This window comes from Ochlerotatus camptorhynchus, unplaced genomic scaffold (assembly GCF_037179485.1).
Source record: "Ochlerotatus camptorhynchus isolate MF236.1 unplaced genomic scaffold, CSIRO-AGI_Acam_v1.1 ptg000351l, whole genome shotgun sequence".
Lineage (NCBI taxonomy): Eukaryota > Metazoa > Arthropoda > Insecta > Diptera > Culicidae > Ochlerotatus > Ochlerotatus camptorhynchus.
The window spans coordinates 802,401-828,188 of NW_027040839.1; the positions used below are offsets into that span (position 1 = coordinate 802,401).

The 25,788-nt window shown below is 37.5% G+C and overlaps 1 protein-coding gene across 8 annotated transcripts in view; it reads left to right on the top strand.

Annotated features, from left to right (window-relative positions):
- Positions 1-25,788, top strand: part of raskol (Ras GTPase-activating protein raskol) — a 407,687-nt gene that overhangs the window by 311,880 nt on the left and 70,019 nt on the right. The window contains exon 1 of one of the 8 annotated variants that reach the window (XM_065231350.1): positions 22,567-22,770. The exons of 6 other annotated variants lie outside the window; for them this stretch is intronic. The gene's annotated coding sequence lies outside the window, so the exon portion shown is untranslated. Of the gene's footprint in view, positions 1-22,566; positions 22,771-23,592; positions 23,615-25,788 lie in introns of those variants that run through there. One more of the 8 variants, XM_065231351.1, reaches the window with a different exon arrangement.

The following is a 25,788-nucleotide window of genomic DNA, read 5'->3' on the forward strand; positions in this document are numbered from 1 at the left end:
GCTGATATTGTGCTGTGATGCGGTTTGATGTTTGTAGATTTATAAATGATTACGGATGCAAATTAGAAGAGAGAAATGTTGTCATAGATCAGAGAATTGATATAATTCTTCCGGGAAAACAGAATTGCATGGGAATATCGATAATAACAAAATAATATAAGATCTAATCAACTATTGGGTGATTTCCAAATTTGCGTTAATAAAAAGTCAAAGAGACAACAAATCTAAAAACAGAACCGGTACACTATTAATTCTATATTATATATCCTATAGAATTAGCTGCTGTTAAAATCATGTGTTGAGATCTCTCCTATGATTTAAAAATAATCTTGTCTTCTTCAAAATTTGTCACTTTAGTGAATCTTCTCTAGAAGTGGTAATTTTAGTTCAGAATTTGACTCGTTAGTTAGATTGTATTTTGTGATCTTGGTTCAATTAAAACAAATTAATGTCTTCATAATGCCCAACAATTCATCTATTACATTTAAGATACTGTTTGATTCAATGTGGTTCAGCTCATAGATACCAACCCTAGCAACACATTTGTTGCAAACATTTTTGGCAACTTTCATGTGACTTATTTCAGTTACCAATCAACCAACTTGCTGTGCTGAGTTAGTAGGAACCTTGTTGGAGTGGAGATGGACGTTGTTGTCTCCCACCGGATTTCCTTCAAATCCTGCAGCACCCGTATGCTCTTCCAGCCAGTTCGATACCTTTTGGATGGAATCAGGAAATGATCCATCTCTACTTGCCGAATGATTTCCTGCCGCTTTTTTTTTTTTGTTGCTTTGTTTTCCGTCGATCTTGTTTTCCATGGTGAGCACCAATGTTACCGACGCCAGAGAGGCAGCTCCCACACCTGGACCCTACCTATCGACTCATCAACTCATGAACCGGGGACCAACGGTTCCGATGGAAGGCGTGATCTGAGATTTTATGCCTCAGAACATCTCGACGGCGCCGATTGGGATTGAACCCAGCCCTGCTGGGGTGAGAGGTACCACTACACCACCGGTGCCGCTAGTTCCTGCTGCTTTTCGAAGGATTCCTTCATCAACTGCAGTTCCTTTTCCTCCTTCGATTTTCTTCCACGTACACTTATTTCTTCTTCTGTTAACTTTTTCTTCTCATCCAGCTGGCGTTCACATTCTTTCAGTTCCCTCTTCTTTATGTCGGCTAGCTCCATCAAATTGTGCTCCCTTCGTCGTAGTTCCTCTTCCGCATTCTTCAGCTAGGCCTCCAGTATTGCCACACGATCACTCGACGTAACACTTGCTGTTGTTGTCGGGTCTTGTTGGCTCCTTTTCGAACTAGCCCGTGTGCTACGAATAGGGCGATCTGCAGCGATAAGCGGAAGCTGCTTATTAATTTGCTTCTAGCTTGTAGCAACATATCTTACAATTGTAGCGGCGATCCGCTTCCTTGATCTTTTGATCAACACCCAAACAGCCACAATGCTACGATAGCTTGCACATACTGCATTCTACCACGTCCGATTCACTGCATCCGGACGATTGCACGATTGTCAACTGTGCAACGTAATCTCATGACGATCTTTTATCATTTCGTCACTTCGGTACAACATCTCTAAAAAATTTATAAAGGAAATGCACGGTTGAAGACATAACGGATTTCTCAACTCCCGATTTCTCAACGCAGTTTTTGCTGTGTTGTTAGCTTCAAGTTAGAATATATATATTTCTTTTAGTCTAAAGTACACATTTTTCCCATTTCAACTAACCATAGATATCGTTTTCAAATTTCCTAGTTAAGTACAACTACTTGTAACTACAAATAATAAAGAAACTTAGAATCACTGTTTGTTCACATTGTAGATCGTTCTCTTTTACTGATTGCTTTTGTTCTTCCCACACTCCACATCGATGACAATCGTTGACGTGCGCTGTCATGAATATCTGTGAAGTGAAGTGCGATGGTTCATTCAGCGTTCCGTGCGCACGACGCCGCTGCAACGGGGGTTCCGTCGTTACAAAAGCCGTACGTACGCTAGTGTCGAAATGTTTTTATGACAGGTGGGCAGGAACTCACGGTCTCCCAGTGTTGGTGAGTTCTTTGCCGTTAACGTTCACGAAAAGTTCACTATTTTGTTATACAGAAATTCAAAACAAAAAAAAATGTATGGGCGGATTTGGACAGTTTTTGACCTGGTCACAAATGCCGTGCAAAACTGATTTCCTACGCAATTAATCAACCTTTGATGTGAATTTCGCTAATAAACACGAGGAGTATTTCTTATAGCAAAACTTGCCATAACAAAATGGGCATAGTTCATTTTAGTAAACAAACTAATATTTCTTCCTTGTGTGTCACCTTTCATACAGCTCCTAGCGCTAGTGTAGCGGCTGTAAGTGCTTTGGACAGCAACAATCAGAAAGAGAAAGATCAAACCTCAACCCGAGCCAGGTTACAAAAACAAACGTTAACACTGACGTTTGAAAGGCAACAAGCAGGCCCAATCTTGATAACCGATCCAGATTGGAACTGAATCAAAAACAAGTTCGCTAATAGAGAGGTGAAAAAAAAATCAAGATATTAATTGTATTGATATAAATAATTGTCCTTCGGCACCGTTTAGCTCCAAGATACAATGGAGCGCGCCTCATAAACATTATGAAGAAAAAACCTTTTATATCAACATGAAGTTTTTGTGCGATAGTTTATTAAATAGAGACATTTCTGAAGAGGACAGCTTGATAGTTCCGTTATAGTACGGCAGAACAGATGTTGAAATTTATATTTTTATATAATTATGTGACAATACTAATCAAACGCGCACTCCTTTACCTAACTCATTCTTGGATGAGAAGGGGGGGGGGGGATTTGAGGTATTTCCTCAAATCTACAGGCAAAAAAGTACGCGTTTGACTTGCTCAAATACAGTCTGCGGCTGTGGAATCGTTCTAGCGACGTTTATCAAGAAGAATTACATGCTCACACCTTCGCCTGGAAATGGTTTCGGCAACGTGGTACGTTAGGTAGTGATAAACGTCGCTTGACTTTTAAATACTGTAGTAAGTCAAACGTACACACTTGTACAAGTAGAGCTTCTTCCACAAAGTTGCTTGAAATAAGCTCAGTTTCAACTAAGCTGAACAACATGTCTTTATTTTAAAAAGTGTTAGTTTTTGAAAGTCAAATAATTTAAGGGCCATCCTAATGTTTTCAATCACCAAAACAAGGGAGCGGTTACAAACGTCTAAATATTACAGCAAAAGCTCCAAGAGTACTCCTCCGTCTAAATTCCCATCCTGGACCACTGCGCACTGACGAGGTAAAAGCGCCACTATTTTTATTACGTTGTGCTATTGGACCAGAAAAAATGTGTGCATAAGGGATATCCATTTCTTGTTACTATAATTAAGAATTAAAACCTAGGTTCTTCCATCTATGGTGAGATGCGATTTACTAATGTGAAATCCAACGTACAAAAAGGAATTTTATTTCTCTTGACGGACATCTGGAACATGTCCTTGTGTGGCCAATGCGATTCAATTAATATAACCACCAATGAATATGTCTCTGAATTCTCATGTGACTTGATGTGTTGCATGGTGAATTTATCACGTTTTTGGCAGGGCTGTGGAGTTGGAGCCAGAATTGGACATAGAATGATGTCCAATTCCGGCTACAACTGCACAGCCCTGCCCAATATTATTCATCATTATGAATTTTAGCTCAGAGAGAATGAGAAATAAACAAAATGCAGATAAAAACATGTTTATCGAACATGATACAGCCACTTAATAAAGCAAGTTTAGACATGTTGGGCAGGCCTGGGTCTAAGCCCAGCTATATTGATGATTTTGATGTAATAAACGTCATCATTAGAGTGAGTCAACTTTATAAACGCCATGCTCCCCACTGTTCTTTCGATCTGTTTTAAGTTTCCCAACAACTGTGCCAAATTTGATCGAATTTAATTAAGATCTGGATTTTCGGGAGAACTTCAAAGTGTGTATGGAAAAATCAATCATTTGCTAGTCAAAAATTCAAAAATTGTTCAATTTTAATCAAATTTTGTAATTGACCCGCCCCACTCCTCATACTACAGAATACGTAATGCTTTCAAATTTCTTTTTTTTTTTTATTTCACGTTGGAATGCTGTAAAATTACTACTATTTTCCAAATATTCAACTCCCTCTAACTCGATATTAAATGTATGGTCCCTTAACATTTAATATCGAGTAGGTTAGGTAGAATATCTAGTTACGAAGGTAAATTTTTAATATTTGTAGGGATAAAGATGTCGAAGTAGCCTGGGATTCCATCGAGTTAGGGAGAGATCGAGTAAGGGCGAGTTGACTGTAAATCTTCCACTTCTGATGCAGCCAAAGGCTGAAAGCCTCTTCATTAAAGAAAACTAATTAACTATCTGTAAATCTTCCGAAATTATTAAAAATCACTTTGGTGATCCGTTCAATGTGCAAAAATTGCGAAAACTTTGTTTGTTTGTGGCGAATTTTATTAAAAGTTCGATTTTGAAAATAATAATATAACATGCTTCGTTGAAACACACTATTACTACACACCAAAAATCTGAATCGAGTTCCAGCAAAATTGATTGCTGGTCTGCTTCCAGCAAAAGTAGTATTTACTGACCAACCAACTATCTGAACATTAATGCTGGAAGTTCAGTAATATGCATTCTCTGTCAAAGATGGGATCATATTTATGTTTCACATTCCCGTGGATTTTTTTTTCGGAATCTAGAAGTGTTTTTATTAACAGAAATATAGTGCTCATACTCGTAAAATTCATTATGAAAATAATGTAAGGCCATAGAAAAATCATCGATCATTCAATATGTTGCATTGCAAAGAGCGATTTTTTTTCCTCGTTTTGAGCTACTTATTTTATTGTTTAGGACGGTGGTCTAACCCCGTCTTCTCCTAAGCGTTGCGCTCTTCCTAACTATGCTGATCCATGTTGATTCATCTTGATTCACTCAACGTTAGGAGAGATGTAGCTAGTCAACTGAACATGAACATCCGCAGACTTTTCTTTTGTCCCCCCCTCCGTTTCTCAATATAGTAAGATCTAGGACTAATTATGGAATGCACAAACCCATCAAGAGTATATGTCGTGTTTTTGACAATTTTTTTTTCGAGTCTTTCGATTTTAACTCGTCTAGACGTATGATAAAACATAATTTTGGGAGAGCCCTACCTATTTGATGTATTTTTTTCTGTTAATTAATTTAAGTTTTTTTCTTTTTCCTCAGTTCGGGACATAACACCACTGCGACCAGTAATTTGATCTATTGTAGTATATTCCGTGTCCTTAGTTTAGCGCATGTCGTATTAATCCATCACTATTGAGAAATGATGAATTATTCGGTTTTGATACAGTTGTCATTCTTACCTTCATCGCAAGGAATCGATTCGAATTTAAAGGTCCCGCTATTTATACCCTTCGGAGTGTTGAAACGCTCTCCAAAGGCGCGCCCCTTTGTCAGTCAAAATTGGATTCCTTAGCAACAAAATAAGCTATGACACCGATAATGACCATGCATCAGAACCCTAGTCTTAACCACTTCAAACTAGGGAACAATGAATAGAAGATTTGGAATCACATAGGTGAAGACTAACTCATTTTTTCCTTGTTTCAAGATCATCCTCGGTCAAGGCAACCCGGGGACTTGTCACTATCAACAAGGCATAAAAAGTAACAAGGACTAAGATGTGTTCCTTTGATTACTGAATAATCCTGTTCCCCTAGTTTGAAGTACTCAGGACTAGGAATCGGTGGTAGATCTTAAATCCCGTAACGTACCACGTTACGGGGCTTAGATTAATTTAAGTTAGTCATTGGGGTTGTTTTAACCAGACTGTAGAAATAAAAAAACCGAATTCGTGGGGACCATTTCAAATTTTAGACAGCGTGGGATTTTTTTACAATTTATGTATGTCTAAATTCGATATATCAGCTTTGCTATCATGTGTGATTTTCGCTTAATAGTGAAGGAATCCAAGAATATATCGAAAACCAGATCACCAGACTGATAATTCCACTGCCACCCCTTGAATGACTCATATGAATGCTACGTCAGCCGGCTCCATGCAGGAAAAATAACTGCAAATTGCTGTACAAATCCCATATGAAAAACATAACCCATGGTCGACCATCAGCTGCCGAAAGATTTCCATCACCTCTCTATAATTCCAACTGGCTAAAAATCTCAATAATAAAGTTTAAAAAAAAACCTCCATGATTGCGATCACGATTAGCATTTTCAGTAGCTTTAAAGCAGAGGATTATTCAAATCGCCACTTGTGGACTATCTTTATCGCAACACTTCACCAACCCAACAAAAAACGGTGCTCCTCTAATATCCCACCCATTGGTACAGAGATACAACGAGAGCGCCTACTTATCCGAATACAGCCAATGAATGCCATGATCCATGCTGCTTTGTTAAACTGTGCGAGAATAGAGAACCATCTGCGCTTTATGCATCGCTTCCATTTTTGTTTTTCTTCGACGGCTGGCTGATAACAATCTCCCGGGAGTAGACCGAGATGAGCGATCCCAGTTGGCATTGGCATCACGCGGTTAATCGCGCGCTATTCGTCATTGTTTTTTTAGCCTCTCTTTCTGTGGTACTAGTTTAGCCACGCCGGTATAGCGGTCGATTCGGATCATATGATTAATAATCCTCCGGGATGAAGTTCCATGTACGTTCAATTAGTACGTCGGCAATTATCAACGGGAACGATGGTCGTTTGTATTTAAAATAAACAAAGATAGAGATTTTCGTGGCTGCCAACCGGTTGACATGAATAACAGTGAGAAGCAATGCGATTAGAATGGTTTTCTGTTCGTGTGATTTTTTTTTGTTTGACTGGGTATTATTTTTCTACGGAGTCGAAACTAACTACGACACAATTTGGTTGTAGGAAAAGATAAATTGCTAGCTTGGAAAAATAGGGAATGGAAGTGAGACCTGCGCTGCCAAAAACAAACAAACCCGAGGACGACAATGTTTGCTATATAACTAGTCACACCATTATAAACGGAACTGTGCTTTGACTTGACGGTGGCAAAATACATAATCTGCCAGCGGCAATTTGCTTCGAATCAGCCTAATCCCTCTCTGAGTTAAATTCCATCAAATTAGCTCACGATTCGTAACCCCACATGACATTCGCGATTATTTAGGGTCACCGGTGGACGCGTCGCTCGATTTTTGTATTTGGTTCGTTCGTTAAATCTTGCGGATTATTGTCTAGTGAATGGAAACGCGCAAAATTTGATTGTTTGCGAAGGCCAGGTGGTCTACGAGTACTAAATAAGTGGCAAATGTTTTGTTTATTCTTAGGGTTTTCTGAATAAACAATCGAACGTGCTCGCGGTATGGTTCCGATTTTATTCACTCACAGTCGTTAAGGCTTCAAAAGTTGTTCATGCGGTTCGGTTGGGTCTACCAGTTTAAAAAGTAACTGAAAGGATTCCTGTAACGCGGGTAGATTACATTTTCGAGGTATATTACTGGTGCAATCTACCCCATCGAACTCTGGGCCTAAGCTCTTCTTGTTAACGGTTATGAGCCTTGGTTTTGTGATTGTGGTTTTCGTCACTAAGAGCACCTATTTTAATTGATGAAAGGGCGCGTCTTTGGACAGGTCCCAGAACTATTTGAACAATGCGTAACATCACAATAATTTTTGAATGAGAAATATTGATAAAACAGCTTTCATCACTACAACGAAATGAAAATTATCTTCAAAGAATGCAATGTTATGTCAATTCATCTAGTGACATTGTCAAAACTGATTTAGACAGTATCGCGTGAAATCTGTCAGTGACAATGACAAAACTCAGCACTGATTGGTCGGATTTGAATCGGCTCCTGATTAGCCTTTGAACTCATTTAGTAAGAAACTGGCTTGACACAAACCATTTGCACTTTATGTGTTAATTCCTATGGGAATACATTGTTTTTTTGCTCATATCCATCTAACAATTCACCTGCTTTAGAAAAATGATAGCTGTGCTTGTAGGAAAATGTCTCAGCTACAACTTTTTGATTAAATATAATGAATGTATAATATTAATCATCTAAGACGTTGGCATCTTATGATTTTGCTCAATCAACTGCTCAGCAGTTGCTTCTGCCGCGTGGAATAGAGCACAACTATCATGTCTATTATGACACACTGCACAATAGAGTGCTGCTTGATCATGCCATAAGTTAATAAATTTCTTTAATAAGTAATAACTATTTAATTTTAATTTTGGCTGAGAACGATGTTCAGCAAAGTTGTAGCGGAGAACATTTTCCATAAAAATAGCTTGTTATCAGAGCAATATGGAAAAAGGCTCGAAGATAATAAACAATGAAACTTAGGTTTTCCCATTATTTCTAACAATGATATAGATATATGTAACAGAGAAGATGCTCCAACCTTTATAAATGCAATTAGATAAGAAGTTCTTGATTTGACTTTGTGTAGTCCAATAATCTCAGACAAAATCAAAAATTGGCATGTGTCAGACGAAATATCTTTGTCTGATCACAAGCATATATTATTTGAATATGAGGCTGGTCAACAGCTCACACAAACTTTAAGAGATCCTAGGAAAACAAACTGGGAGCTATATAATCCACAGCTAGTGGAAGGAATAGACATGATAGCAATTAGCTTAAACACTTGAGAAGACTTGAGAATGGTTCTAAACAACTTTCAAATTTGACCCAACATGCCTTTTATGAGAGTTGCATCGAAAAGGAACGCTCTACAAACAGGGATGTACCTTGGTGGAACAACAGGCTACAGAAACTTCGTAAAAATGCCCGGAAACTTTTCAATAGGGCTAAACGAACACAACGGTGGGAACAATATTAGGAATCCCTCACCGCTTATAATCAGGAAATACTGAGATCAAAGAGGATACACTGGAGGCATACATGTGCGAACATTGAAAATACTCCAGCAACTGCTAGGTTGCAGAAAATACTCGCTAAAGATCATTCCAATGGTCTGGGCACTTTGAAAAAAATAGGATGGCTCTTTTACTACTTCTACAAATGAAACGTTAAATTTGATGATGAGAACGCATTTTCCATGTTCTATTATTAATTCAAACGAAGACTAAAAAAGCAACGGCAACAGTATGATGAAACCAGGACGGATATTCATGAAATATTGAATGAAACGACTGAATTAGACAGAACAATAGCTGATGCTTGCACTTTGGCCAACAAAATCTTTACTGAAAGAAAAGTTGAATGGGCAATTGACTCCTTTGAACCTTTCAAGTCACCGGGTAGGGATTGAATTTTTCCTCTACTACTAGAGAAGAGAAAAGCGGTTTTAATGCCTAGCTTAATATTAAGCTGTATACCGGCAATGTGGCACTAAGTGCGGGTTATTTTTATCCCCAAGGCTAATTTTTTTTTTTTTTTTTTTTTTTATTATTATAGTCACTTTAACACTCTTGGGTCATTCGTGACTTGTCCGGGGGTGAGATTTGAACTCGTGACTTTAGCGTGAGAGGTATGGATGTTAACCACTACGCCGGGGTCGCCCCCCCCAAGGCTAATAAAAAGGATAAAACTCCACCAAAATCTTCAGGCCAATAAGGTTATCGTTTATTTTGCTAAAAATAATGGAAAAAACAATAGATGAACACATAAAGTCATCATATCTAGTTACTAATCCTCTGAGCAAATATCAGTTTGCATACCAGGAATGTAAGTCTTCAGTAACAGCACTTCATACGGTTGTTACAAAACTAGAAAGATCTTTTGAAGCAAAATAAATTTCACTTGCTGCATTCCTTGACATTGAAGGTGCATTCGATAATTCATCTTACGAATCAATGATTACAGCTATGATGAAACGTGGTTTCGATCAAAGCATTGTAAATTGGATCCATGAAATTTTATCAAAAAGAGAAATATCAGGAAACCTTGGACGCTTACTCATCAGTGTAAGAGTAACCAAAGGATGCCCGCAAGGAGGCGTGTTATCACCTCTATTGTGGTATTTAATAGTTGATTGATTGATTTATCTTTATTAGCGAGGCTTTCAGCCTGGGGCTGGTTCGCCTTCAAGATCTTTAATAGTTGATGATCTTCTCAAAAATGTAATAGCCCAAGGCTTCGAAATAATTGGCTTTGCAGATGATATAGCCATAATTGTACGTGGCAAATAGGATTGTATTATCGCTAACAGAGTGCAAATTGCCTTAAATTTTGTCTCACCGTGGTGTGATAGGGAAGGATTAAACATAAATCCTTCTAAAACTACTATTGTGCCATTTACGCGAAGGAAGAATTTTTCATTAGACAACATAAGATAGAAAGGTACACTCTTGGAACTTTCCAACGCTGTCAAATATCTTGGAGTAATCCTTGATAGTAAACTTAATTGGAATATGCATCTAGTGCAGGCAATAAACAAAGCTACTTATGCTCTATGGATATGCAAAAGAACATTCGGTAAACAGTGGGGACTGAATCCGAAAATGATCCATTGGATTTTCTCGGCAATTGTGAAACCCAGGATTACTTCTGGTACATTGTTCTGGTGGCCAAAAACAAAAGAGAGTGTTGCTCAGAGAAAGTTAGAAAAACTCCAAAGGTTAGCAACTCTCTCAATAACAGGTGCAATGAGAAGTACACCATCGAAGGCATTGGATGCTTTGCTTTATATGCTACAATTTGTACAATTAGAAGCCGAAAAGTGTGCTCTAAGGATTACAAGGTCAGTGAAACTCTTTGAAGGAGACCTTAGAGGACATCTTAGGATTCTAAAAACTGTTAGTATCAACTCTCTAGTAAGGAACAACGAAGGCTGCATGGAGAAAAGATACAATTTCAATCGACTTTTTCAAGTATTTGACCCTGGGCGTAATTCATGGCAATTTGGTGGCCCGGTTCTTCGTCCAGGATCGATTGTTTTTTTATACAGATGGTTCAAGATAGAACAATCCAGTGGGAGCAGGAGTAACTGGCCCAGGGATAGAAATATCGGTTCCGATGTGCAGATGGCCAACTGTGCTGCCAACTGTCCAAGCTGAAATCCAAGCAATTTTAGAGTGTTCCATTATATGTTTGCGTAGAAACGATTAGAGTTCAAATATATGTGCCATGTCCGACAGTCAAGCTGCTCTAAATGCTTTAAAGTCGGTGACATGTACATCACTTACACTGTACACTTGTCTGGGAGTGTGTTCAATCACTTCGAAAATTGTCTTGTCATAATCAAGTCAACTAAGATTGGGTTCCTGGTCATTGCGGGATTGAGGGAAATGAAAGAGCTGATGCACTAGCAAGACTCGGATCTTCTTATAAGTTCATCGGGCCAGAGCCCTTTTGTATGTAGCTTATCGGCTGCATCTCTTAGAATAGAGCTGAAAGCGTGGGAATCTTCAAAAGTGGAGATAAACTTGAAGAACACTTCGATTGCTAGACAGTAGAAGCGATGCATTAATCCAAACATTTCTGTGACCCACAAAATCCTGGAACTTTCTAAGAAAGATCTTAGTATATATGCAGGTCTTATAACAGATCATTGTCCGAGCCGTTATCACTTGAAGCTGATTGGAAAACTTCAAGATGATGTATGTCGCTTCTGTGGCATAAAAAAGGAAGACTCGGAACATTTGCTATGCCACTGTCCGGCAATTTTCAATAAAAGACGTAAGAACCCTTTGACATTTGGAGAACAACTCCCAGTACGGCAGTGCACTTTATTCGAAGTATAACGCCGTGCTGGGAAAATGCTATTAGTCAAGCGATAGCGATCACTCCTAATAATAGTGATACGGCATCTTAATATAGCTAGAGAAAAAAAAATGGGGAATATATCACAATAGATCAACAAAGTGGTCGTAGTAATGAAAATACAAGGGAATAAAAAATAAAAAAAAGGTTTTCCCATAGTAATTTCCATATAAACACTTCCACTTCAAATTGCCTAGTCAGTTTCTGTTGTCAAATGAGTTCAAATTTTGGGTGGCTAATCAGGACTCGATTGAAAACCGTTTGCGCACTGTGGAGCGAAAATTTCAAATTTTGCATTCATAAAAAATTATTTCTTTTTTTCTAATATTGTAACGTACAATGTGAACATTGAAGCATGTGAGACTGACTTTGTACCAAAATATGATTAATTTATGAGTACTACTTTCTATGATACTCTCAACAATGCAGTACTACAATACAGAATAAAAAGTCTTTTTGAGTTATTACAAAATATATTCAATATTATTTTGAAGCTTTTTAGTATGCCGGAATCCATAAAATATTTCAATACTTATAATATCATCCCAATCCCAAAATGAAGACATGTCTTCAAATCTGGCATCCCTGGAATTTTCAATAATTTGACATTTTATTTTCATGATACTTGGTCACCAACATATTCTTCATTAGGATGATTTTCTCAGTAGTATTAGATTTTCTAGACTTTAAGATATTAGAAGAATAAAATATGTTTACTTTTAAATAATTAAAAGCAGATTTTATACACGACAAGATTTTAACTGCATATTTCAAACATCATATTGAAATTGATAGCATTGAAAACAAGCGTTTCAAAATAGCCGCAAGAAATTTTCGAATAAAAAGATCAAACTTCAAAGAAAGATAAATCTGAAATCTGAAAAATCATTTCATATCCATTTCTATATCCGACATTTGAATCGCATTGGATATTGAAATTTTCTACAAGCTTGGATTATTTGTTTTTAAAGTCCTGGATTTCGAAATCATTTAAAACTATTCGTTTTTTAAAATGTGTAAAAATGAAACGCCAGTTTATTCTTACTGTTTTCAAGTTATTACCCTGAATATTTTTCGTAGTTTGAAAACACTTCGTGGCCTTAATTATTTTTAGTTCGAGGTTTGTAATATAATTTCAAAGTCCTATTTTCCTCTACCCAAAATTCAACCGAATAGCCTCCTCTCCTTCCCGGTACCAATATTAAAACGGTAAAGGCATGCTATGAATTTTGTTGAAGACTTTTTGCTAAACCTTCTGACATCCCTGAAAAATCCACTCATTTGAGTAGTTAAGCCCAGTTTAAATGTTATATATTAATGAAAAAATATTTCAAAAACTTAAAAGCACCAAATCTTTACAAGTAGAATTGAGTAGTGTCGTAAAAAACATGCAATTCAGCGTTTTCTGACAGCTTGTGGGAACCAGTGAAAAGGGTGATATTATTTGCGCAAATCTCGTTTTAAACCGATTGCCGGAAATTCAATTATTTAATCAATTAATTGTTCTCACTCCGCTGCAACACGAGGTGTACATTGCATTAATTATGGGTTCAATATAATTCTGTACTGCCATAGCCTGCGGCACATTTTAGCACCCCATTTTGCATATTTATGAGCGGTGATGATTACCTTTCCTTTGTAAAACACTCCGTAACGGAACCCTTTCTGCGTATAATCCTTCCGGAATCCCCCGATTGCCTCAAATGAGTCTCATGATTTAAGCCCTATCGAAACAATTGGCCGACAGCCGAACAGCTGACGCATTTGGTGCACTCGAAATGCAACCTCGGGGAATAAATTAGAAGAATGAATTGATTCGTTTCTTTTATTGATTCAACTTCTTAACGCTCTTCTGGTTGAGCAGTTCATTTGCCTGATCTATCCCTAATGTTAATTTTTCTTCCGGCAAACCTCATCATTCTTTTTTTAATAACATGCTCAAATCAACGGTAAGGTAAACGATCGTAAAAGTGTTGAATTGAGAAATTTAAATGAAATAGTCCTTGGTAATAGGTTCTAACGTTTCCAAATATATCTTATCATGAAAGCTACGTAGAATAAAGTTCCTGCTTCTAAAAAGCAATAATTATGTAAATTTTGAAAACCGTTGAAAACCTAATCCTACACTACCTATCAAGTGCAGCACTAACAAAAGTGCGAGAATAAATTTCAACCTCAACGCTTCAACTATTTCCGTTTACCCTCCGCTTTCCCCCAGTTCATTCCATACAAATCTCCAATGACCGAATATTGGACCCACACACCATTATTCCATCCATGCTCATAACAGCAGCCGTGCCAAGTGAGTCCAATGTTCCCAGTCAGTGTATAAGTGTGCTTTGGTTCAATAATTATGCATGTTTCTCACAGAAACATAGGGACAACATACTCAATACAGAAAAACTGCACAACCAAAACGATCAACGATCTTGGAACATGCGGCCTCTACTGTTGGTTTATGTTCGCTCACTTTGTAACTTTAACCGGACGGTATGTTGGCTCCTGGCCTGCTGGTGGGCTGAGAGCGGGCAGAGCAGAGAGAAATATGTTGATCGGTTGGCATACAGCTGTTGCTTTCCATGTCATCAGCGCTCAGAGGGCCTAAACATGAACGAACCAGCCTGTTGGTGTTTGTTATGCGGCACATAGCTTTCGTTTTGTATGCTTTGTTTTGGTTATGTGTTGTCATGGGGAATGCCTGCGTGCGGGAGAGTTTATTTTGTTTGGTTCAGTGTTGTTCTCGCATACATACTTTGAATTGCGTGCCATGGCAGCGAGGGGTCGTGCAATAGTATAGTGCTACAGCTCCATATATTGGGTTCTTTAAGAGTATTGAGGTAAATGCATATTCGTAATCTGCATTAAAAATGGAACCGAAATTCAAAATTTCATCAATTTTGGAACACTGGAACTGTTTTAAATAAGTGCGATTACATTAGCAAAACTCGACATCTTAGCGCCCCTCGGTGGAACTTTGTATGGGAGCGAGCTTTCAATTTTCTAGTTGAGCGTCAAACATTGAAGTTAATATTTTTTAATTAAAAATCGAGATGAATGTGTATGAGCTTGAAAATATTATCGTTGTGCTCAGAAAACGAATCTTTTTCAGATGATATATAAAAATCGATAAATTTTACAAAATTAATTAACCCAATTGAGCTGATGTGTTTATTTCCTGACTGATTTATTTTTCAGCCTGTATATTATGAAACAAAGTAACGTTAAGTTTTGACCTGATAATCTAAAACATTTCTTATTCTTGTTTATTTAACGGCGGTGTCTATTCCACAAACGAATGCTAATCACCAACGCCAATACAAAAATGGCTTAATTGATTTTGTGTTTTTGTAGGCATGACTAGAGAAATCTTGACTTCATTAATTTCATAATCGCCATTTTATTTATTTAAATATTAACATCATCTGACAAAATTATTCAAACAAAGTCTAATCATCACCCTATCACAGACAAACAGACGTAACTCTTTGAAAAAGTTTTCTTTAAAACATAGGACCTCAGTAACGACATCTCTCTGGCTTCTCGCGGAAAACAAGCTTGCTCGCTAACTCGCAAACAATATTGCATAAAAGTTCTACAGAATGTTTAGAAACGTCAAAGTGATCCGATGCCAGCGCTGCGGCGATTAGTTCACGGAACTGATAATATTCAAATCAACCGTTAAATGCGTGAACGAAGATACACAATGAAGCGTTACGTCTGTTTGTCTGTGACCCTATTGTTAATTGCGATTACGATTACGCAGACGCTATTTAGGCTGTGTTCCATTTGGTGAATTTTCACTTGAATTTGACTCTTCGAAAATAAATAAAGATGTTCGAAAATCCCTCTGTTGTTGATCGGCCGATTTTCGAGAAGGTGTGCGTCAAAATTGATTCCTTGTCTATTAGAAATAAGTCTGGTACAATAGCAGGTGTATTTGAAAATTTACGATCTGACAGATTTAAGTGAAAATTTGCCAAATAGAATACAGCCTTAGAAGTTTCACTGCTAACCCTAATAAACAATTCCATAAACGAACGATAGCCCAAATTGTCGAACTTTTGCACAAATGGTTTGGATGATATCTAAAACACGTCGTTAAGCAAAATAACCATACACATATTTTATTGGAGAATATGTAAGACAAATTGATGCAAAACAGTGTGTAAATTTTTACACAAGACATCCCACGTAAACAATAACTTCAAGTAGTGCCTAACCACCGATTCGTGATATCATTCCAACTTTATTTAAGTGGTATGGTTATTATTGTTTCTTTTGATTTAATCCTAAACAGCCAAAGAGAACGGAAGGCGAAGGAAACCCGTGGAAAGAAGTCACGTTTACATCCAACTTTGGCCAATTATTTCCAAAGTAAATTCCGGTGTATTAGAGGTGTTCAATAGAATGGGTCAAGATTGTACGGCGGATTACAGCCCCTTATTTCAACTAGTCTTTCCATTTGTGTTGAGGATTCTAACAACTGTACCAAATTTGGATGAACTTGTTAGTGATTTGGATTTGAAGAACAATTTTAATTATTGTGCCGTGCACAAATCAATGATACCGTAGAATCCTATTATTTTGAATAGCTAAAATTTATTTTAATGTACTATTTTGTTGTGATACTTGTTCTGTAGAAAGTATGCGTTTCGGTTCGCATAACGGTTAGTAATAATTTTTATTTCTCTAGTTTAGGCTAACGAAACTTAAACTCTACACATTTCAAGTAGTCTGCGGGAAGTACCTTGTCTGGTTTACAAAACATGATGGTGCGGCCTTTGTAGGGGTACCAGTTAAACACATTCTATATGAGCGGTGCTGAATTGCAATTTTAGCTTTTCAAACTAACGGAGTTCTACGGTATTATTGATTTGTGCACGGTAAATTAATTAATAATAACCGTAGAATACTTATTCCGATACATTGGTTCAAAAGCTACAACAGCGCATTATATGAAAACTTATTTACACCAATTTTCCTTAAACCAAAAGAAGTGCTTCTAGTGCTATAAATAGCGTCATAAATAAGGATGCCAACAAAATTACACTGAAACAAAAATAAAAGCTATGTGTCAATGATTCTCATAAGTCCGAAGAACAGTAGCCACTAGGAAAAAAGATAAGTTTTGTTGGATTTTCTAGTCCAATTTTGTATGAACATTAATGGTTTTAACACAGACAAACAGACGTAGCTCTTCATTGTGTACCTTCGTTCACGCATTTAACGGTTTATTTGAATATTATCAGTTCCGCGAACTACTCGCCGCAGCGCTGGCATCGGATCACTTTGATGTTTCTATACATTCTATAGAACTTTTATGCAATATTGTTTGCGAGTTAGCGAGCAAGCTTGTTTTCCGTGAGAAGCTCGAGAGATGTCGTTACTGAGGTCCTATATTTTGAGATACTGTTTTCAAGAAAAAAATTTTCAAAGAGTTACGTCTGTTTGTCTGTGGTTCTAACGTGTGATCACAAATCGAGTGTCATAGAAATACATGGCATATTGAAATATTGAGCTCGTGAGAGAGAATATTCTCCCTCAAATTGAAAAATATCCATGACTAAATCATTCATTGTTTGCTTAATGCAGCTGACTAGTTAACGGGTGTCCGCTAAAAAATGAAAATGAAAAGAATGGGTCGGGGAAAAAACCAGTGAAGTTTAGTTCAAACTGATTTATTTCAAACAAAGGATTAACTTAAGTCTTTCAACTGAGCTCAGTGAATATTGGCATACGGTCCACTATTCGGTGTACGGTCCACCGTTCGGCGCAGCTTAGCCATGATATTGGAACATGACCGTTGGACGGCTGCCACATCGATTTTTCGGATGCAGTTTTGACGTAGAACTACGTCTTTGTCGACTATACTGGAGTGCAAATCAAAAAATATATATGGTGAAATAGTGTTAGGTTCAATTGTAACTTTGTCATTTATAGATGAAATTAAAATCCAAATACGCCAATCGATAGGATATTACTTAACGAATGTGCTAAAATAAATACTTTTCCAATTTTTAATCAAAAAACTTTTGAAAATTGCAAAAATTATAATTTTATCACTGTTTTCATGAACTAAACGTTTTTCCCAAACCCAGTCATCATAAACGAATACCACGAAAACAGCGCTTCTTTCCTGACTCTGCTCATTACTGCTTCGGACGGCGTAGCACTAGGTCCTGCAGCAAGCAGGACCAAGTCAGCGGCTAAAGGTGGATCACGGCGTGACCATGACCACCACAATGAGGAATGAGACTTGGAAAATTATGTGTGTAAAACCCCCTCCCCTCTTTAACAACAACCTCTCCCCTCTTAACAACAACCTCTCCTCCCCCCTTAACAACAACCCGAAAAATACATGGACTTTGACGATCACTTCTTTCCGGGAAATAAATTTTAAGTAAACCACAATTCAATTTTAAAAGTAAAAACACTTTTTAACAGGCAGAGCCAAAATTAAAAAAAAAAATGCTTAAGAGGAGACATAGATTCGATGAATTACACACAACTGACTGTAAAACATATCTGGTACCTCTATATATGCAATTAGATTAACATCCAAAGTCCGTCCTTTTTTTCTATATTCTGCATAAAAGAAACGTTCTACCCCGCCCCATTCTTAATAATAAGTATAATAGTCAAAAATGCATGACAATCATCAATTTTGCGTGGTTCTACGTCATACTGCGGTCGTGTCTAGGACACAACCCTTTATTTTTTGATCCTGTTGGTGAGTTGCTTGGTATCCTTGGTGTTCCAAATATCCTTGTATATCACGGAGCTCAATTGACCGGAAAAATCCTTGATAGGACGGCACTGCGGCATTTTTGTCGGAGTTAGGTCTTTTGGTATTTTGGCTTTCCGCCGTATTTCCGGGTCATCCAGCCGCATTGCGATCTCACGGTTTGGATTTGGTCGTCAGTGTACTCTGGGGATCTGGGTTTCTTTCTACACACTATATCCTCCTTCCTTAGAGTCTTGCAGATGTGTGACTTCGAACAACGGAACTTTCTGGCCGCTTCCCGTTGACTTACCGAATCCTTGTTGTTGAACATGTTGTGTATATCTTATATCTTCGTTGGACGGCCGCTACCTCTGTCATGGATGCCAAGATACGGTATACGGTGGATACCGGAACATTTTACCTCTGAAAATGGTCCGCCGTGTACTTTTTTCCACGATTTTCGTTCGCTTGAAAGACTTGTACAATGCACGCACGCAGTTCTTCCTGTTTCGACGGCATGCTGAATACGACTGAACATGTTGGAGTGGAATAAAGTGTGTGCCAATTTTCTGCAGGATACAAAGATTCATTCATCTAAGGTTTAATTTCTCTGTGAATGTTTTTGTTCTGTTGGAAAAGTGTTGGAATCATTCTCATTTTTAAGTGGACACCCGTTAGATGATTGCTTTCTTTGGCAAATTTATTAAGATTGGCAAGACTTATTGATTGGTAGCCTGATTCTTCAAATTGAAATCTTGGTTTGTTCGTCTTTTTCATGGTTAATAGGTTTCAACTGGAACTTTGAGCTTGCATTCATCTTTAAAATTTAGTTTGTCGTTTTGGACACGAAATAGCATGGCAAATGTTATTAAAATAGAACGATAATGTTTGCAGATTTAAATAGTACTAACTTTTGTACAGACGGGTTCAAACGGTTGTATTATGAGGTATTACATGTTTTGAAATAATAAAATTTAATTTAATTAAAAGAATAACACTCAATGCTCGCGATTTGGAAGACTGTTACTTGCGATTTTTAATTGAAAGTTCACGTACTGAAATAAGATTCAGTTAAAGAACTATTATCTGCCAAAATTCTACAGTATCAAAATTTCAGGTTATTTGCGAAAAACATATTCATAAACACAAACAATGAGCTTATATGTTTGGATATTAATTTAAATTATGAATTGAAGCTTTGTTAATTTTAGGATTTAATTTGTATTTGTATTATTTGTAAATTTCATTCGAAGGGAGCACAAGACCAATCTCATAGACCTTCGTTAATAATGCGGTCGTGTCTCAGACACAACTCCTTACTTTTATTTATCTTGAAAAAGGCTAAATAAATGTGCGTCGAAACAGCGGATAGTGTGAAATTAAAAGTTTAAATTTCCAAACAAACTACAATATAATTCCGCTACACATCGTACCAGTCGCATAACCAATTAATCAATTATTTTAATGTGTTCCTAGAACTAAGTTGTAGAGTATTATCAGAAGTAGCTTCAACAATATTCATCTAATGTCGAGAAAGGGCTTCATTAATATTAGTTATTTTCTTCCTCCTGACTTTCCACAGCATTAATTTATATATTGTGTGGCAAGCACAATGATACTCTATGTCCACCCGAGCATGAAAAACTAACTTATGAATACCTAATTCTGTTCCTGATACCAACATTTGGTATTGATCATTAGAGATAAAATACCAAAGAATAATTCCATAGACTGCATGCAACATACTAAATAACAAAAAAATGATATTTTAATACCAAAATAATACCTATGTGCTTTCGTTTCGGTATTGCATTTGCTTAATTTGGTATTGGTATGATATTGTAGGAACAATTTTTGGATATTACTCTTTGGTATTTTACCTCTTATGTCACGTTTATCAACACCACATCTTGGTATCAGGAACAGAATTAGGTATTCATAAATAAGTTTCTATTTCCCGAGCAGGAGAAAATAACTAATTAATAACTAATTCTGACCTGACATCAACATTTGGTATTGACCACCATGACATAAGAGGTAAAATCCCAAAGAATAAAACCAAAACATTACATGCAAAATACTTTGTAAATAGTAAAACTTGATATTTGGATACCAAAAGAATACCTGTGTGGTATTGTTTTAGTATTGCATTATCATAATTTCATAATACAGTAGCGCAGGCGAAAGAGTGATTAAAGGTCTCAATGCTTCGGTGTGAAAACGGTTGCTGGAGAGTATTGGCAAGGATGATGCATGAAACAGCTTCGAAAACATAGAAAGACAGGCTTATAGCAGATAATTTTGGTGAGATCTTTCTTTTTGCATTAATTTAAATTTGTTTACATTTTCACATAACCTTTACTTTATATTGCCGAATAGAGATTCCTAAATATATTCCATTTCCTACTAACACTAATGTTCCCTCCCGTGGCATCTATGAAGGTAGTATGGGTTCCCTGCACCTTCTTAAGTAGATGTTGGACTAATTTGTAAGGATGTGGCCAGGTGTATAATACAATGCTTGATTTGTAGATTTTAATGTGTGGGAAAAACTACTAGTCCATTATGTAGCCCCTCACGATTTGTGAAATCGCTTATGCATTATCATAATTTGGTATTGGAATGGTATTGTGGGTACATTTTATTGGTATTATTTTTCACCAATTTAAGGTGATCGAGATATCCGTTCCTGCTCGGGTTGCTCAGGTTAATCTATACCAATTTAAGGTATCGAGATATTCGTTCCCGCTCGGGCAGGGAAGCAGAGGAAATCAGCTCAGCTCTGGTACTATCTTCGGTCCCAAGCTAATCGATACACCCCTCGAAACATTGGAAAATCTACGAGCCCCTCATTTGATCTGTCAAACTTTCATAGCGAATCAAAACAAACATAGTGTAGTACTGGAATTTATACTAGAATGGGATACGTTAATCGATTTGCTTGGGACCAATAGTGAGCCAATTTAAAATCGTTAGTTTCTTATTGATTGTTGGTAATACCATACCTGGCTAGGCTATCTGAGGTCCCATTATTAGTGCCTACAAACACTGAAAACCGGCTTGTCAGCTTATCAGTGCTGATTAATAGCTTAAAAGCACTAGTGAATCTGCATTAAATCTATTTAAGGCTTTGTGCTAAAGCTTATAGCTAATTTGGGAACATAATTGGGTTTTTTATTTAAAAAAAAACATACATCATCTGAAAGAGCTTCGTTTTCTGAGCACAACAATATTTTTATCGATCCCATAGACATTCTTCTTGATTTTTAAATCAAGATTTATATTCTTAATTTTTGACACTAAATCGATTAGTTAACAGCTCGGTCAATACAAAGTAAGATGGTGATTTTTGCTAATGTAACTGTACTTCTTTAAAATAGTTCCAGTGCACCAAAATTGATTAAATTTTGGATTTCGATTCCATTTTTAATGCAGATTACGAATTTGCATTTACCTCAAAACTTCAAAACAACCCAATTGTGAAAACGACGATGAACAAAATGTTGACATCGAAAACGATTCTTGCTAAGATAATTACACTCCCGCAACATTCAACACCAGTTAGCGAGCCCCTCGTAAATTGACGATCGACAAACCTCACTCAAACCATGCCACCCAAAAGTCTCATTGCGCATTGCTTTGCCCGTCCGTTCCTCGTCGGGAGAGCGAGAAGCGTTGTATGGATGGAGCGAGAGTGTAGAATGTTGGCCACCTCAACCACCGCGAGCAAAGGCAGTAGTGTCAGTCGAGCTGGAGAATGCGCTAGTGGCGTATCGGGTCGTTCCGTTTTTTAATTTTTGCTCCGAGCTCTATCATCTAATATTGTAGGAGGATAGAAGAGTAACCGTCCTTTCGTTGTTCGGGCACCTAGAAGTGGCGGATGTTGTTTCAGTTTCGGTTACTTTTTCCAGTTGTGCGCGATTATTATCAATTATCATTTTATTTTCTGTATGCGCTTTTCGGTTATTTCTTTCCTCGGAGTTCGGAAGCGCTTGCATGAGATTGATTTCTTTGAAGAATGTTTTAATTTGTTCGGCGTTACGGTTTATTCTTAAATAAAGAATTAAAAAAAAAAAAAAAAGTGTTTTGATTTTAGACAACGCAACACAATACAGATCATTGTTTCGGTTGTGAGTGGCCTTTTCCCTATAATAGTCATAAGTTGGTCAGTGAGCATGGCAAAAGTGTGAAGAAGATTTAATTAGTTAAAGGAATAGAATCCGTGCTCAGTTTGAAGAAAGCTGCTAATGGAAGAAAATCGAATGTGTTAATGAAAAGAAGTATTTTAATGTACGTATCGAGTGGTTCAGAAGTGAAAAATACGCAAAGAAGTCATCCAGAATACGAGCGAAGCAAAGTATCAAAAGAATTCCAAGCAACTTGTGGATCCGGTTTTTCGTACCAATCAACTATCAACTAACAACAACAGCAACAGCAACGTCTCCTCCTGAGACATGGTTATACTCTCGTGAAGTGTATTCTGCGTGCGTTGATCACTTTGGCCATACGTCGTCGCACGTTGTGTGTCTCTTGTGGACTCCCGAGGCGAACCTCAGTGATACAAGTATAATAAGAAGCATACGCGATCGCAGTTGATGATGCTTTGCCCTCGATGAAGGCAGAACCCAGAGAAGAAGAAACGTCTCCCGTTTGCTGGCATTTTTTGTAGTGTTTTTTTTTCTGCTCCCAGTGATGTCCCTTGTTGTTTCCTCCCGCACCCAACATCGTTCGGTTGAAAAGGAAAACATACAAGAAGACGAAGATCTCGCTGGAACGAGAGAAGTCGCGTTAGGGTAACGCTATTTAAGGTCTCCTAAAGTCACCTTTCTGAACAGTTGAAAAGGAAAAACACAATTACCGACTGAAGCGTACAATAAGTACCGAGTTTTAAACGAGAAGGTGAATAGTTAATTCTATATAAAAACGGCAATAAAAATTCAATCTAACGAAACGACGAAGGCTCACAATTGGGGAGTGAGAGAGATCTTTAAAAGTTCAAGTTATTGCGCGCAATTACCAAGAGTGCTTGAGTTCACAGTTTACGAGAACGCAAACGGGGTAGGCTAATCACGAGAACGTCTCCTGGGTGGTTCAAGTGGTTCCCAAACGAAAATCACGGAACCAAGTGTGCCTGGTGAATGCATAAACTCGAACATGTAGAATGCTTGTGCGGAATTCCTGTTTACTTAGGGTAGGCGAATGAAATGCAGTTAAATTGGCTGCGGTGATCGAAGAAACGGAACGTTTTCTTGACCTAGAACGAGACTCTGCTATGTATGCTCCGCTTGCTACTTATCAATACATCTGCATCTAAATTAAATTCATTCCTCGTCAAAGCCGGCGACGACGAAGATGACGATGAGGACGCATGTGAATGCGATGTTGATTGAGGCACTGTGTCCCGGACTTGTGTGTGAACAGTAATAATTTGAGTAATGATGGAACATGCTTTGGGTGGGTAAATTGAGTCAACTTTGAGCATTAAAAATATCGATACATAGATGTGCTCGGCCTCTCCGTTTATGGGAAAGGAAGGGGCTAAGATATAGTTTCATTTTTTACTCAAGCAAATTAATGTTTCATCGAACTTGCTTGAAAATACAAATGTTTAATTATGCATTACGAACCTTTTCAGAAAATCTTCATCTGGTAATAATTCTGGGAATTTTCTGAACTTCATCTAGAAATTTCTTTCTTTAAATTTCGTTAAAAATCCACATCAAACTTTTATGCAATGACAATGATTTCATTGTTCTTTACATTGATTTTCATCGATACACATATTGTTGGTGTAACATTTCAAACACACATGTTTGTATTACGGAAAGCACTTCTCCCAACTAAACTTCCACAGCTAACCCGATAAACGACGCGAACGAGCTCATGGGGTGTTATTTAAAACGACAAAAAACTTTGACGTGGATACAGAGGGTTTTAAATTTAGGTAGCAGTAAGGTGAAATTCTTCTTTATTTGTGATTTGTTTCGTGGTTTACAATTGCTAATATAGGGCAAGAGGTTAACATCCGATTTGACAAAGGAAACAAGTTTTCCTATCAACGGATCGTGCTCAATGAAACACTGACAACACTGCAACGAACCAGTGCAGTATGAGATCGAAACCAAATGAGCTCAAACTTTAAGAGGATAATTAAGAACTGATTTGGTATCGATTACGCTGTGTCGAGCAATATTGGTAATTTGAACCACTCTTATGTCGCATGCAATAATTTCATATGCATTTTCAGTCTTTGACAATTGATTAATTATCTCGTTGCACAAATTTGGATCCAAACTGATTATTCACTGAAATGAATTGTCTAATCGAATCCAGTGTGTACTAATACGAATTCTTACCTATACACGCTCATGGTCTCAATGTTTGTCAAAGAAGTTCGTGTAGATTGTAGGCCAAGGGGTATGCGCTGCAAGATGCAACCATCATTGTTACAGAAATTCTCTTATACGTACTTAGGTAACTAAATACCTACATGTTGCCCAACACATTGTGAAGGATCACTTCAACTGAATGCTATCAGATGTTTGCAATCTTGTGTGCATGCATGCACTCCCTTTGAAATTGATTATTATATTCTTATGAGTTTGCGACGACGACGATGACGAGAGTGTTCGTTTTAAATTTTTTCGCTTCCGCCAATTTCAAGAATTAGGTAGGTACCCATCTAGGGAGGGTTGGCGAGAAGCGATTAAGATTGAGTGGCGTCCTGGCTTTGAAGTGTTGGCTGATGTTATCGACTGTAACGTTTGAAACACCAGCTGAGTTGTTTGTACCGAACTCGTCTAGATAAGGAACACATTCTTTAAAACAAATTCCTACCTATTTAAAACGTTAGAAGACACAAAAGACTTATCACATCTCACAGAGGCAAAAATCAATCACCCACACCATCAAGCCGGTATGGCCTCCCGTAAGGTTTGCTTCGTCGCGATAGTGTCAATCGGTGCCAGACCTACGGTTGAACAAAATACCGCCTCTTTCAGGAGCTTGTGTAATGCGGTTGGCGCCAATGCCATTCACCACCCGTACCCAAGAGCAGCATGTTTTCCATTATCACTTTTTGTTGCATTCCAAATTCTCCTCCAGTGGTGGCACTGTTTCTTAGTTGGGTCTATGTGTATGTCATTCAGTCGGTTCTGTTAGGCGCCTTGGCTAAACTATTCCCCGGAGGGTTTGTTTGCTTTCTGTTTGTGAGAAATTCACCCAAAAGAATGTGCGAAAAGACTTGTCTTTAATTGGGTGTCATAAAGCCGCAGGTTCCCCTCTGAATCTTTATTCCATTACTCATAC